The sequence below is a fragment of the Rhamphochromis longiceps genome, linkage group LG1 (genome assembly GCF_057381845.1).
Source record: "Rhamphochromis longiceps isolate RC_006_pf linkage group LG1, R_longiceps_female_GT1.1, whole genome shotgun sequence".
NCBI classification, from domain to species: Eukaryota; Metazoa; Chordata; class Actinopteri; order Cichliformes; family Cichlidae; genus Rhamphochromis; species Rhamphochromis longiceps.
In genome coordinates, this window is record NC_140557.1 from 10,383,001 (window position 1) to 10,399,528 (window position 16,528).

A 16,528-nucleotide genomic window follows, 5' to 3' on the forward strand; every position below is an offset into this window, starting at 1 on the left:
CGATCGCTCATACACATACTGTCAAAGCAGATTCATTTGTTCACAAAATGGGTGATGTTGTGTGGGGTTATTGATTTTCGCATGCCATCTGTCTTCTCTGAGGCTTTGGCAAGCAGCTCTGGCACTACCAGCCTCAGGTTCCCCTGTATTAGTATCCACAGCTCAGGTGGACAGAAAGGAGATGTGCAGCAGATTTTGGACACAAATATCTGATGGCCTATGTGACACATACTCAGACACGGTGCTTTCTGGCACGGCGCTAAACTCCTTGATACATTTTGGTTTGGAAACGGTTTCTTTCTTTCTAAGTGCACCTAGAAGAAATAATACCTTACATTTTTTAAAAGGTCTGGCCGTCCTTGGTTTTACAAGACAATATCATCTGTATTCACTATGGAGAATATCTGACATATTCTAATTTAATTCATGCTCACTTGAAATATTTATTAGAAATCAGTACTGCTATTTATTTAAAATAGAAAAGCAGCGTCGATTGTCCTGATTAAAATGTGGATGGAAATCCAGGCTGAAGGTGATGATTACCATCTCATTTGTCGTCAACACCTGCATACACAAGTTCAGGCCCACCCTCAATCTCCTCCTCTCACTAACTTAGTGTAGAAGTCACAGTGTACCTCCATGTTGAGCTATGGAGTGTGGAGGGCTGGCCTTCAAACATGGGCCCCAGCTGCTGCTGTGTATTTTTGTCAGCCAACACACTCATATTGGCATCCCTCAGTGTTTGCTCTTGTGGAGGGCACATGTTACTGGGTAAATTATCACAGCGATGGTAAACAGTGTTTTTATGAGGGAATGTAGCTTGGTTGTTATATTTGAAGTCTGTGCTTTGTATACTGCTGTGCTATTAGGACAGATTGAGGATGTTTGCGCCTGGTGTCTGCACTCCGCCCATGTGGGGTACACAGACAGATGCACGAGCGCACATACACAGTGACAGGTTTAGTTGTAGTTTTGAGTCTTAAATGGCTCTTTTGTTGTTTCCGTCACAATAACAACAACAGCAACAACAAAAAAAGAAAAAAAAATAAAGAAAGAAAACATCACAGCCTAAGGAGTGTGTCAGTGTCATACCCATGTCAGTCTCTGGGTAAATGCAGATGAATGGCAACAGCAGGGGAGAAAAAAATGAATTCCAGAGTGTAGAAGAACGTTAAACAAAGTGAAAATATATGATGTGTGTTTCAGCGTGACAGTAGTAAGAAAGTCTATTTGTTTCATGTGTAATTGTTGGGTCTGCAGACAATAACCCCATGTATGATAATGACTTTACAATGTTATGTAAGTATGATGTAGCTGTAACAACAGTGCTTGAAAACACTATCAGGAGCTGATAATAAGGTAATCAGAGTCAAACAGCTGGGTGGCTTTGAGATAAAGGACTAGTGCTTTAAGGCCTTCACTTTACAATTAAACTCATTTGAACCATGAATAAGGGTCTCATTAATTCTGCAGACACCAGTGTCTTTTACTTAGGGGCCTCTTGGGTATCATGGTACCCCCTTTTTTGATTAAGAGGTCTGTTAAATTAAGGAAGGTGTTATAGCATGCCATTCCAAAGCTTCCATATTACAATACTGGAAAAATATTTGTGATAAATATTTCTGGTATTGAAATTATATTGACTGTAAACACATTATGCATCATGCGTACAATCCAGAGAAGTAAGCTCACGTAGAAAGACCTATAACATGAAATCATCATGATAAAATCTAGTATCCTAAAGACAGTGTGATCTGGGAACTGTTGCCCCTGTTCATGTGATCTCTCAAGCGATTGTTAAGTCGCTGCAGTTAGCTTAGCTTTTTAGAGTTTCCCGTTCTAAAATGACAGAGTGCTCCATCTCTCTATGAATGGAGCAAATGGAGGAAAGGAGGGAATAATGATGACATTTTTCCCACTTTTTTGAGCCCCAATTACCCACTAATGTGTAATAAAAATAGAAAAATGGACAGTCATTACGTGTAGGCCCATCTACAATGGCAAAATCATTCTTTCCTAGCCTCGCATTCTTTGGATGGGAATAATCGTGTTTTGTCCCAAACACCTGCGCTTCAGTTACTCTGACCTGCCGACCAAATGAGTGCAATTAATGACAATTACCCTCCAGGTGTCACAACATAGACATGTACTGATAGGGACCTATCTGGAGGGAGCAGGAGCTTGTCCTCCAAGCAAATATGTAATGATAACAGTTGTAACACAGTAGGGTGGAGAGGGGGTACAATTGTTAACAGTGCAATCTATTTGTGTTTGCCTCGCCTCAGCACCACACTAACCAGTCCAGACTAACCAGAGTGGATAGACTTAGATATTCCCTGTGGGACAGAATGAAGTGGATTAGATGTGCTGGGATTCTTGATCAGATGAAGACTGGGACAGATGTGATGTAAAATTCGTTTCTGCCTCAAACCTTCAATTTATTTAAGTTCTGGTGATCCATATTTTTGCATGAAATTTCAGAATTTATTTTCATTGTTCTGGATATTATTCTTGTTGGTATTCATAACATTGGAAATGCTGCAATGTTGCTTAAAGAGTCCAGACAAGCAAAAAACAGGTAGATGATCAATCAGGTTTTCAACAAACCCCTGATTTTTCAAACTTCACTGAAAGAGAAAACAAAGGCAAATGCTAAAATGATTGCCAATGCTGTTGGTTGTAAACATTACTGATTACAGACTGAATGCCAGATTCAATATTTGCCTGTCATTGCTGGTGTAGTTGCAAGTACACAATGTTTTAATTAGAGTGGTTATTACTAACTTTTCGTCTGTGTTCACTTTTGGTTTGTTTTTTGCCTCCAGTTATTGAGGCTTTCATTATCTGGCTAAAGTGTCATTTCTTGGCCTTGGACTGTGTCATATTCCTATCAACTATCATACCTGCTGTGGTGACAAAAGTAACTAAAATAAAGGAAATAAACTTTAATCATTTTTATTTTACAGTCCAGTGAATTGCTTTATTCAATACCAGTGGACATTTGTAATTTGACAAAAAAAAAAAAAAAAATACAGGAAAAAACGAAACATTTTCTTTGTACTAACGTAAAACAATAAAGAACTGTTGCAATCTTTAAAAACTTCAGTCAAGCCTGAAACTGCATGTAGAAGTATATTCTTTAAATGGTAACTGCCATATAATCTCGGGCCCATTTCCCTATGTGAAGAGAGATTTCTCAGGTGTAAAAGTCAACTTTAACCCTCCTCCTCTTGTGGGTTCACCATCCTTTCCATCTGAACTTGCATTAGCATAAAGGCATTAAAATGTGAAAAGGAATTAATTTGGACTTTCCCCTCCATAGGAATTAATGGAAGTTTGTTCTGCCCGTACCCCTCAGATGGCTTGCACTCCTCCACAGTCCATAAATATTAATATTAATACGGCATCGCATTTAAAGGTAGCGCTTGACTGAAGCCGTATACAGAATATTATTAGAGATCACGATACGTTTCTCATGAGAAGTACAGCTGAGTGAATGCATTGCCATGCCGTTGTGATCTGTAAAATCCAATCTTCATACAGCACAAAAAGTTATTTTCAGAGAGACGGAAGATTAGCAGGGCCGAATGGCTGCTGTCTAAAGCCATTAGGCAAGTGGGGATTTTTTTTACCTTGAGTTGAGAGAGAAGGGCTCACATCTTATGCTCTATCAAGGTACTGATTCACAGTCACACTACTGCAGCACTATTATCATGCCTGAGAAGATCATCTCCGCAGATAACTATTATCACCGTCTTCACCGTATCGCTCCACTCTACTCACCCACATAATACAGACCACAGAAGTTTTTGATACTCTTGCAAATCACTGTATTCACATTCTTTTTTTTTTCTTTCATGGTCTTTGTCACTTTCCGGTGTGTGCTGTGTGTGGTTGTATCACACATCTTCAATAGCAGCGAGGACACTGAAGAGCTGGGGCCCTAATCTGGATTTGTACAAAACACTTATGAATCATTTATAGTGATGGCAGTAAATAAATATTCATTACAAATTGGCATAATTTTAACTCCTTTTTGCTCTTTTTTTCTGACAGGGTATCAGATTTTTTTTTGTCCTGATAGTTGCATCATTGTGTGAACATACTACTTTTAGTGTTTGGTCCAAACTCTGCTCAGTTGTCTGAAGCAAAGAGAGGTTTCTGTCAAATTATTCAGCATGTCCTCTCCTCTGCTCTGTCTCTGTACTTGAGGAGCCCTCATCCTGACAGGTTACAGTGGGCAAGGTGAGACATGTTAGTGCTGTGCTGTGAAGGAGAAGCCAGCTCTAAAGACAGAGTCCCAGTGTGTGGGTGAAAGCTGCATGCTGCCACCCCAGCAAGCTCGTTAAACCTTATCTGCCTTTAATCATTGCTCCGTAATCTTTACTCTTCTCACATTTAGTCAGTACACTCTCACTTTGTTCTTGAAGGAAGTAAAGCTGAGAATGTATGATGTAAAAGGAAACCATGCACAATATACAAATGAGTCATAAGGAGTAGAACGGGTAGGCCCAGTTTGATGTAAGGTTAATACCATTCACATGTTGAATAATAGAGCTAAGCTTGTTTCTTGTAAATGCTAAGCACTGTAACATTTGATAATTCTCCTGACACAATTCATGTGTCCTGCCTGTTTTATGCAATTCATAAAACAGGCATAAAGTTTAGAGGAACAGCAGAATATATCAAAACTGTCAGGTTCTCTTCTGTAATACAATAAATGCACACGATATATTCTCTTCTATGACTGCAATTAACAATTGAAAACAGAAGAGTCCATCAGAGAGTAGCTAGTAAGAATGCAGACAACCAATTGTCTTAAACAAAACATCCACGAACTTCCTTAATCCCTGTTACCAGCCTGTTTTGTGCAGACATGCATTTGTGGTAGCTGTGAGAGCTGAGGTTATATTTGTGCATCAGGTCATTCCTGTAGCGGGCTGGTCTGGGTCGGCCCGCTCCCCTTCTGAGAGCCCCCTCATCAAGCCAGCCTCTCCTCTGCCACCCTGTTCCCCACAATCCCCATAAACTCTCATAATTGCCGCATTAAACTTGAGTTTATTATTTTTCTCCAGGTGCAGGTGTGCAGATGATATGAACCCCAGGTTGCATTTACATACAAATTGAAGGTTTTTATTAATCAGGCAGGCAGCAGGAATCAAACGGCAACACTCCATCAGGCCTTTAAATACATTTGGTGACATTTTTACCCGGCATTAGCATGATAGGGCAAGCGGAGTATAATGTACCAATGATTGCTTTTCCATTGAAAGCACAAACGGTTTCATTTTTCCTGTCATCTCAAATAAGTGTTAAAGAGGGTTTGGAGGCTATTGTGCGAGTGCCGTATGCTGGGGACTTGGGACCGCTGATGGCCATATTAAATAACCATTAGTGCCTGAGCTTAGATCATTGTGGCATCCGCCTCCTCTGAATTTATCCTGTGATTTCAAATGAAGGCAAGCTGTGCCAGCTTTCATAAAGTGCTCCAGCCCTCTCCATTTTTCCTCAAACTAAATGCATTACAACGGTAATTTTGTGACTGTTAAGATAACTAGCGTTAACAAGCACTTAATTAAAATGTACAATAAATAGCCGTCTGCAGCCTTATCTCCCCTCCAGAGCGACGCTGGTAGGAGGCTCCAATGCTCAGGCCGGCTGTTCCCCAGCTCGTTTGCAGATTAATTGCTTTTCTGTCTGGCGAAGCCTGCCTCTTCTGCAGCCAGATCGTAAATAGCCAGATAGGGAATTTATCAATCAGGGCTTTCTACCTCACTGATCTCCCCCACACAGCCCTGTCTGTCTGACTGTCTGTATGTACATCTCCTACTATCAAACAGACTCCATAAATAAACTTCCAAAAGCTTCTGTTATACTAACCCTTAAGTTAATGAACAGCTTTTATATTCTGACTAGTTGCATGAATATATTTGCAAACATTTCTATTTTCTGTATGTAAGGGTAGAAGGGATTAAACACGCATATTATTTTTTGTCTTTGTTCTGTGTAGATACTTTATATACAAATAGGCTATTTAGGGTAGCAATGGGACAAATGGAACATTGTTGATACAGGACCTTTGCTTTTGTAACCTTTACTTGACACCATATTTATGCCTGTCCATCTACAAGTATGTACTTACTTTATGGCAAAACATTTTGTTCCCTTTTATATTTATGCTGGGTATTTACAAATGGGGCTTAAGTGTACTGCAGGGGTTACTCAAATACAGGTCACACATTAAAGCAGCCAGAGACTGTGTGAGACAGGACAGAAGCAAACAGGGAGTATTTACAGTAATAAAAGTTACAGTGGTTAAACCCTTAGGATCAAATTGCTCCTCGGGCATGACTTTTGGACTTATGGACTTTTGTCCCTTGCTAAGAAACCTGCAAACAATGTTGCTTTTTAGCAACAACTGTAAAACAAACACCAACCTGCTGTCCCCCTCCCATACTGAAGCTCCCCCTCCTCTGTCGGTGGCCCACCCTTAACCTCCAGATGATAAATCTGCCTGCAGAAGCTGTGAGGGGGAAGACCCCCATCCTGGAAGACCCCCATGTGTCCTCCTTGACACATCCTGTTTGTGTAGTCATGGATTCAACCAGTGATCTTTACACTCATAATTCACTTAATGACAACACTTGCTCCCTTCCTATTTTTATAACAGGATTTTTTTTTAGTATTGTAATGGTTTGCTGTGGCCCAAAGGGCTTCATTATTCTCATTTAAGAATATCAAGGCTGCCAGTCAGAATTTCAAAAAACATTACTGAACAACAGTATATAAAATATGCTTGCAATATCACAGCAAGCTGCATTTAATCATTTATAATTCATTTAACTTATTTTTTTTCTAAATAATTGGATTTGTACGTGTTGGTGCATGGCAGGGGTGGATCTACAGGGGTTCAAGGGGGGCAGCTGCCCCCCTGCTGTAGAGCCTGATAGTAACACTAAGTTATGGAAGCTTTAAACAGATGGCTTTATTTGTATTTACCATTCACTGTAGATTAGGAAAATGATGCCAAAGTGTGGCATAATTCTGCTTTGCAACCTGAGCCTTCCTTATGAACTCCGATTTTCCAGGCAGGTTTAAACAAACATGTGCACGTGCTAGTCACATAGATTTCCCACTGTGCGAAGGGTAATTGTTTTGTTTTCACAGTTTCCCTTCCATTTTGACAGTAGGAATTTGGAAATGATGATTGTGTAGAGGCTGAAACTCTGTTTTGACAATGTAACACCCTTGCAAGGGCCATTGGGGGCTTTCACATTTTGCTGTGTGAAGAGACTGTCAAATATGTGAGAGCCAGTAAGTTAACAGTTGCATTAGTAGGTGTGCAAAGGTTCCTTCTGCACCCTGTACCCTATTCAGGGAGAGTTTGGTCATCTGTGGTTGTCTAAGGGCCTGTGAGGCTCTGTGGCAAGCAGATTATGGGAGCAGCCATTTAACAATGGTGTCAATTATGTGAAAACATGATTAGTTTAGTTCTAAATAAGCCAAGGGTGGAAGGAGGTAACTGAAAGGAATGGTAAATTATATGGATCTGTGAGTTTTGACATGTCTGATGAGGGTGGGGCTGTGGGTGGGTGTGTGTGTGTTTGGGGGGTGGGGGTGGGGGGGGGGTGGGGGGTATTGTGATAAAACATAAGCTGTGGAAATCTGAGGAAACAGGGCATGTGCACGTCCAGCCTTGACTGTCATAAATCAGTTCGTACAGGCCTCTTTGCCCTCTGGTCCTTGCTCCACTCTGTCTTAACCCTTGTCACAAAAGGTTCTGACTTACAGATTAAAGCTTGTAATGTAATTTCTGTTGTTTATCTGCATGTAAACAACAATGGACTGCATGTTTTATATTTATATTTTTTATACTTGCAATATCAATCCACTCACCTTGAAAGGAAACCACTTTAGGTCAACTCCTGTTGTTTTTAAATGTGCTATATAAAGAAAAGTGACTTGACTTTGAGTTTTAATTGAGTCATCTGTGAATTAAGTAACTTTTCTGTGACCTGATTTAAACTTTGCCAACACAGGTGAAACGGATATTCATCTTAAGTGTTCAAGTCAGAACAACTGGGATACTGTACATAGTGCTTTGATTGCTCTATTTCATCCTGGGTTATTATTATCCTCTGTTGTGACAGCCACAGCAGACACAATCAATGCATATATCAACACTGGCTTAAGTAGGTCAACAGAGGAAGATACATTTTTCAGGAGGTGCAGCATCCATAAGACTTTGTGGAAAACAAGTGGCTACTGTAATAGATTTTGCCTCAGCTGTTTACTCATTTAGACTTTGGAGAGGGATTTAAGTTTGGAAGTTGCATTTTTATATATGCCCCGAGCCTCACACAGACTTTAATCCATATCTGCCGGGCCTCAGAGTCACCTATCACTTTGCATATGCCATCTATGCATGATTTGTGTGGTACAATTCCTATATAAATCTATAGGATCTACAGCAACAGTAAGTCAACACAGTGTATATTTTCCATAAATAATTTGGTGGTCATTGATTTCCAGTAGAGGAGCAGAAATATGCCTGATCCACCTCAAGGGGCAGTGGATGTATCGGATGCTTACTTTTGTGGTCAAAGCTGTGACAGCTAGAACCCATATGCTGTGATCACAAGATCCAAATTTATTGTTCTTTAGAGGCAAACTTATCAGGAATGAGGATTCTCTCTCTCTCTCTCTCTCTCTCCATATATATATATATATATATGATGTATATATATCTATATCTATATATATCTATATCTATATATCTATATATCTATATCTATCTATATATATATCTATATATATATATATATATATATATATATATATATATATATATATATATATATATATATATATATATATATATATATATATATATATATATATATATATAGCAGTTTCTGAACCCACAGTTACACAGCCAGCAAAGACTGTGGTTCATTAATCGCCACCAAAGGGTTAGAAATCTGCCACTCTGTGATTTGGTGTGGCCATTTTGTTGTAGTGTCACCCCCTGACTGATCAAGTTGTTGATTGGTGTGTTTGCTGGCACCTCAGAGAGGGGAGGCAGGAATTGATGAGGTTTAATTGGTCTGTCTCTTGTCAGCTCTCATTAGTCCCTCATTTAACACTATCTGATGGTGTGAATCTATTGCACCTACAGGGTGATGAGCATGAGTATGTAATGTAGTGTGGGAGTCTATCTATCTATCTATAGAGAGAGATATCTAAATCTATCTATAGATATAGAGATATCTATATCTATCTCCCTCTATATATACATATATATTTATATATATTAGGCATATACATAATAATAATACATACATACACAAACATGCTACCATTTTGTTATCACATATTAGCATGGGTGGATACCCCTGCCTTCCATCATGCCTTGTCATGAGTGACAGCTGTTTAGACGACTTCAGCGTGGTAGTGAGAATTGGTGTGGATGTGGCAGTGAGCTGTGGAATTTGCTGCTGCTGCTCGCTGATAGCTCTCTGAGGGCTTGGGTGTCACTCCAGTGACGGCCTAAGAGCCATTAATTTTAGCCTTTTGGAGTGTGTGTCGTAACAAGATACAATACCCCCCCCACCTCCTCTCTATCCTCACAGCGGGGCTCCTAAATATACATTTATTTTCAGAGGGAGTCCCCCTCGTCAGGATATGATGGATGATGACTAATCAGATGGTGTGCAAGTGTATGTCTACTGTCAGGCACCTCTACATTGGTTGAACGGTGAGTGTAAATCACCGTGAGGGGGCTTTATTGGGGTCTTGTCTTTGGTAAGGATCTTAGAGATATGATACCATGTGCTGTTGCTGCCTGAGTGGGTCTATCTTAAGACTCCACATGGAGGTCTGGCATTCACCAAGTCCCGGTGGGTTTGAGGGAAGGAAGGAGGAGGGCTGCCTGTGGCCTACACTTACTTTGAAAAACACTTACCATGTGCCTCTCATCTTATCCTGCCACTGGATTACATAGATCCATGGAAATATTCAGATAAGCAGTCCCCTTGCTTGGCTTTCACATTAGAGTAAATCTGACCCCCATTATTTACTTGATGAGCATGGACAAATCAGAGCTGTCTACTATTGGAGGAAGTCTATATTTCTTAGTTAATATGCCCACAAACAGGGGGTACATACAGTATACAGTACAGAGATGCATGCTTTATCCTGCTTTCCAGTACTTGCTGCTATTGAACATAGATCTGCTTTGACAGGCTGCTTCTCCCTGACACTGGGCGCTAGGTGCTCATGTGGGTTGAGTGGGGGTTTCAGCTAGGCTGCTGCTTGCAGGCTCTGTGGGGGAGAGATCCTGGCAGCTCCTGTGGCATAGCAGATGGTAAAGGGGTAGGATGGGGCTTCCTGGCCTGGGTTTCTTTGACCTGTGGTGGGGGAAAAGGAAAAAAAAGGCGATAGCCTGTAAAGTACAGAGTAAGTAATCCAAATTTGATTGTAAACTTATCCAGTGAGTGCAAATGCACATAAAAACTTTAACTTCACATTTTTACACTGCATACTATAATCCTTAGAGTTACCAAAAATCACCACAATTTTCAAAAAAATTGGAAATCATGCATTGATTTTCTGTCATTCTTTTCCTGTATATTCTTCCACCTTCTAAACACACAGATTCCACAAATTACAAGGCAGATAGCAAAATGAAATGAAAGACAAAAACCTGTAATATTGTTGGTACTGATATAACACAAATGGATTGCTGTGATAATAGCTGCAATTAGAGTGTTTCACACTTTCTCTTCACAACTTTGATTTCAAAAACAATACACAAACAATGTGACAGCACTGTTCCAGGCCAAGGACCCATTTTCATTTCCTATCATGACTAAACTTCCCTCTCCCGCAGTGCAGAGAAAGAAAGAATAGAGTGGATAGAGAGATGGAGGAGGGGGTAGGTGGTGTTGTCTAAGTGAAGAGTGTGGCGTGTCCTGGAGGATCTAATAAGCAGGTTGAAGCCTGATAAGGATAAGCTGTCCCTCTGGCTCTAGGGAGCCTTGTTTTAACCCCCACCACTCTTCTTCTCTCTTCCCTCCCCTCCTCTTTCCAAGATGTACTTCTCTAAAAACAAGAAGAGGAAAGTGTAATCAAAAGAGAGAAGCACATGGAGTTAGGGAACAGTGGATGGAAGAAAAAAGAAAGTGAAGAGAGAATGTATGATGCTAAGAACTGGAGGGTGAAAAGGCAGCAGTGGATTATGAGAAGCAGTAAAGATGAAGAAGTGCATGATGACAAGGCAGGACAATGGGAATATGGGAAGGAGTGAGATACAAAGAATGGGAGGAAAGATGGGAAGGTGAGCAGGAAAAAGACAGAAGAATGCAGGAGAAGAGAGGACAAGGACTCATATAATAAGGAAAATGAAAGTAAAAGTAAAGGAAGAAGTGAGCAGTGGAAAGACAAACTGTGGCAAGTGAAACGGAATAAAGGAGAGAAAGATGGACAGAAATGAGATCAACAGAGAGGAGAGATGAGAGAAGGAAGAGAGGAAGTTGAGAGGACATAGAGCTTATAATGGGCTGAAAGGGACCTGCTGGTGTGTCAAAGCTTTAGATCCCACCCCTCCCCTGGGGAAAAAGGGAGAAAGGAGAGACACTGACCTTGCATTATTTATGCTTAGTGCTATTGGTCCAGGCAGACGCTGCTTCCCATTGTGTCTTCATAATGAGGAACTGCTATGAAGCTGAGAAAGAGGAAACACAACCAGGAGGCCAGTCTATGTAAATGTGTGTTTGTGTGAGCATGTGTGTGCTTTTGAGGTAGGAGGTCACTGCAGTGTAGCGTATAGACAGGTTAGTGAACAAGGATCTCAGGCACAAAAAAATATTGTATGTAATGGGATGGTACAGACACAGGCACACCACACAGTGTGAAAGGGTAGAGTGGAAAGGATTACTTGTCATTTCCTGGGCACATTTTTACCCGTCCATTTTAAGAAATGAAGGTGAAAATGCACCCAGGAAATGACAAGTAATCCTTTAGGACAGTATGGATGCGTAAAGGCTCTGAATGACACATTTTCTTTTGCCATCCATAACAAAAGTTCTCTGAAGTTAATTCAAGCACTAGTAGAAAACAGTACAAAGTACAAAGACCTCTCTGATCACGCTGATGGTTTTCCTTTAGTGAGATTTCTTTTTCAATCACTAAATAGTGCTGCAGCAATACCTATTAAGAAAGTTATAAACAGTATCCATATCCTCCAAGTTAAGCTCAATGAACGTAGTTTTTGGTTGAAATTGGAACCAGAGAAGTTTTGTTTTTTTTCTTCAAATTATTTTGTAATATTGAACTTTGCTCAAACTTCACAATGCCATTTTCAAAGTACGGGATTCGTTATCAAATTATTTTTATGATTTGAAAAAAATCTGTTTGGGTCACTGTCTGTTTGACTGTAGGGTCATAAATCCCAAACAGACATTTGAAACTACTGAGACAAAAAAGTTCTGCTTGACTGTTACAGCAGAATAAGTTTGAAAATGAAATAAAAAAATAAAACATAAAACCTTTTTCTTCACAGCTAAACAGACCTTTTTCACCTTCCATGTTTCTATTGAATAGCACTAAAACTATGTAAGCAAAAGTGACTTTTGTTTATGTCTGTGAAGGTTCTCAGTCATCCAGGTCATCGTAGTCAAAGGAGCTTGCAAAGAAAAGCGTCTGGACTTCTTTAAGTTGCTTGAAGACGTCTTCAAGCAACTTAAAGAAGTCCAGACGCTTTTCTTTGCAAGCTCCTTTGACTGACTTTTGTTTAAATCATGTATCCTGCATATCTGTGCCCAAATCAGTGAATCTTTGTTAATAATGTAAAAACTGCAACGCTCACAGTGTAATGAAGTACGAGGGAGCTTGGGTAGGTCCCAGAGATCTGTTACAAACACGATTCTCTAAAGCATTCAAATGTAGCACCCTCAGCTCCTCCCAATCACCTTTCACCCTACTTCACTTTTGTTTGATTGTACTGTCAGTTTCAAATTTAATTACATATAACTTGACATACATAGTCCTTACCCTGTCATTATCCTGTCTGGGTCCACCCACTCATCACAAGAGCTGGATCCACACGCCCCTGAGAACTAAGAGTAACCTGCCTCCTGCCGACTGGCTATGATAGTGTATGTAGTCTATGTGTAAGTGCGATTGTGTGTGCGTGCAGTGTGTCCCCCTCTCCCTGTTTCTCTCTGTGCCTGGGATGTGGAGATTTGTATGGCATGTTAGTCACACCCTGTGTTATCAGCATCTCTGTGATGAGCATAAGCATAGCCCGAGGGGACGGGGGGTAGCGTCACAGATGGTACAGTGTCAGGGTCCATGAGTGTATTTTCTAGGATGGTGAGTAGCTCTTATGCCATCTCCCAAGTTCTGTCACCTTGCACTCTGGCAGTACGAAGGTGCCATCATACAGGTTAAAGGTCGAGTCTATTTCACCTCATAGCTAGTGACCCATGTCACACCTTCTATTTCACACCAGCCAGCTGAATATGGCAATCGATGCTTCCCAGAAACCCTGACCTAATCCTGTTATCCTTTTCCTTCAACAACCTGCAAGGGACAAGGGGCGGGATCCCAGAAGTCGGCAGCCAAGAGAGCCGTGCAGAGCATGCCCCCGTTGCTGTGAAAGCGGGCTTAGCTGAAACACAATAGGTGTGTAATTTCAGGTTTTTGTTAAGCCAAAATCCAATCACATACATGACTGCAAGATCACAGAGAGACACAACAGGAGAGGGAGCCTCGGAGGTGGAGGTGAGTCTACCTCACACAAGCAATCTCCAAACAACTGAAACACCATTGATGACAGCCTGCTAACTAACTAACCCTAGCACGAGATTAGGGTGTGTCTCTGCTCTAGATCTCCATGGTTTAGGGATGTGTTGACATCTGACTCCTCCCCAACCTGGATCACGATGGAAAACAAAATACATCTCTAGCCCTTAGCTGATTTTGTGCAAAGAGAGAGATCATATATCACAACCATAGGTATGGAAACACAAGAAAGTTGTATGGCACAAACTCACCAGGCAAGAAGTCTCTCAAGCTTCCCATGTAATTCTGTCTTGTCGTATTTCTAACAACAACTATTATGCTAAATCGGTTGCAAATTAAAGGGCACGGTTTGAATTTTGCCATTTTCAACATATAAATGCTTGCATAACAACTGTAAATTAAATGTACTGTATAAAGTCTATTGTCTTCTCTTGAGACTGTCTTGAGCATGAGATTTGGGTTAGTTTGCAGTTTTGTTTTTGCCTCTTGTTTTTCCAGATGATAAATGTAATTAATAAACACTTTTAATATTTGAAATGCTGACATGAATAATTCATGGCTATAAGATTAAAAGTAAACCATAAAAAGGGGAAAGTCAGTAATCACCAGTACACAAATTCAGGACAAGCCAAAATGAATTTTTAACTGCTTGGGCCCACTGGTCTCTCTGTTCTAGTTTGTGTGTTGGAAGCTGTTGAATTAATGGTTTGCATCTTGACCTCATTCCACCAAATACAGTCTGAGAGCTCTCCTTTGAAGCTGATTTATAGCAAAAACATAAGGCCTAATGCATCTATTCAGGAAGTCTAATGAACGGAATACCTTAATACCAATGCTAATCCATGCTTGCTCACAACAGACAGACATGATCATTACCATCATCATAATTATTATTCATGTAAGGCAATTAATGTTGCTAGTACCTCCATTCTGATGGCTTTATTAGCATGGGTTTAAAGTAGCAATGCATGGGAAGGTTCAAAAAGTAGATGGGAGAGTTTTAAATTTACAGACTTTTAAAGCCCAAGATATGTGTGTTTATTGTCATCGTCCTAATAGAAAATTAAACTAAATGTTTAATAAATAAACATGTGTCATACTATCAAAGCATATCCAGCTGTGCTCTTAGCAAGTAATCCAAACCTTTTGAGCAACTTAAGTAAACAAAACAATCTATATAGATATGTTTAAATTGCTACTACAATTCAGTTCATACACCAAAAAAGACAAAAATGATTCCTGCAATTTATTAAGTGGCATTTTCAGTCCCATTTATCCTTAATGCATAATGTGGACTGCCTGCCTCACTTGAAAGTCCTGGCTGTAGTCAAAGTATCCCAGTCAAAATAGAAAGTGAACTAAAGGCAAGATAAACAATCCAGCCCAACCTGTTTTCACTTAGGACACATATTTGTGGCCATTTATTCTGACTTTTAGCATATGGAAAAGCCACTGTACTCGAATCTTTTAAAATAAACAAGTAGCCCATTTGGGCTTATAAGAAATAAAAAAGAGAGCCTATATTCTTGTAATGGTAAAATAAAGAATTCAATGTCATTTTTGCTCAATAAAATGCAGACAAAAGTTGATTTGAACACATCAGTTAAAGCCCACATGGAACCCATCACATCCTTACATGACTTCGAGTTGTTGCTGTTCTAATATTGAGACGTTCCCTGGTTAGGATACTGTAAGGGGAATATGTATTATTAAAAATATATGAAAAATATGATTATATTTAGTATTTAGAAAATATATGTGTCAATCACTGGCTGAACTGTTAAAGTATAAAAAGACATATATTTTTGGGTAGGGAGTTAGAGGTTAAGATGTGCTACATATGCTAGAATACGAGTACGGTGATGCTACTGTGCAGAATAAAAAAATATCTTTGAATATAAAATAGATAGGGGAGGGAGCATTGGCCTTCCTTAGTCCAGCACTAATGTGAACCCTTAATCTGTTGTATATCAGACTGGCCGGCAACTTGCTATCAAGCAAATGTGAGTTGTGTAATTGTCAGTCATTACTGTCCTTATTCTGCCAGGCATTCTATTTCTCGCTTACTTTGTTCTGTCGGTCTCAGCAGCTGGTTGAAATTCCACCAAATGGCGAGCAAAAGTAAAAAAGCTACCCAGTATAGATATTTCCATCCAGAGAAATGAAATATTAAACGTGTTCATTATACCCTCAATTTGCAGTTATTTCTCATTGCACACGGCCATTTTCCCATTTTCCCTGCTCTCTTATTGGCACTGTGCTCAGGGCCTTGAGAGAAATCTCTCTTTTATTATTTAAATCCATGCATGGGGGCTGAGCCAGGCGAATCATCTCACGTCTGCTAGCCTACTCCCTAATTCTGATTGGCAGCTTGATACACGCTCAACGGATGGAGAAGATGATAATGTGTGTGACAAAGAAAAAATATCTCCTCCCTGTTATGTTTTTATTGGTAATGGGGAATGTGGAGTTCACACACAATAAAAGTAGCCTTAATAATTGGAAGTGGCAATGGGCTGTGTCCATGAGTCTGTAGGGCTGTCAGCACAGCGATGTAAATTTCTTTGACATGTTTTTGTCTGGCTAAAACTTTAATGTCGTGGGTGTGACCAATCGGATGCAAATGTTGTTTTCATCCTTTGCCGATGAGATGACCTCTGTCATTTCCCTGGGGAAATCAAGCTTTTAAAAGTATTTGATAGCTGTAACTCCACAAACACGC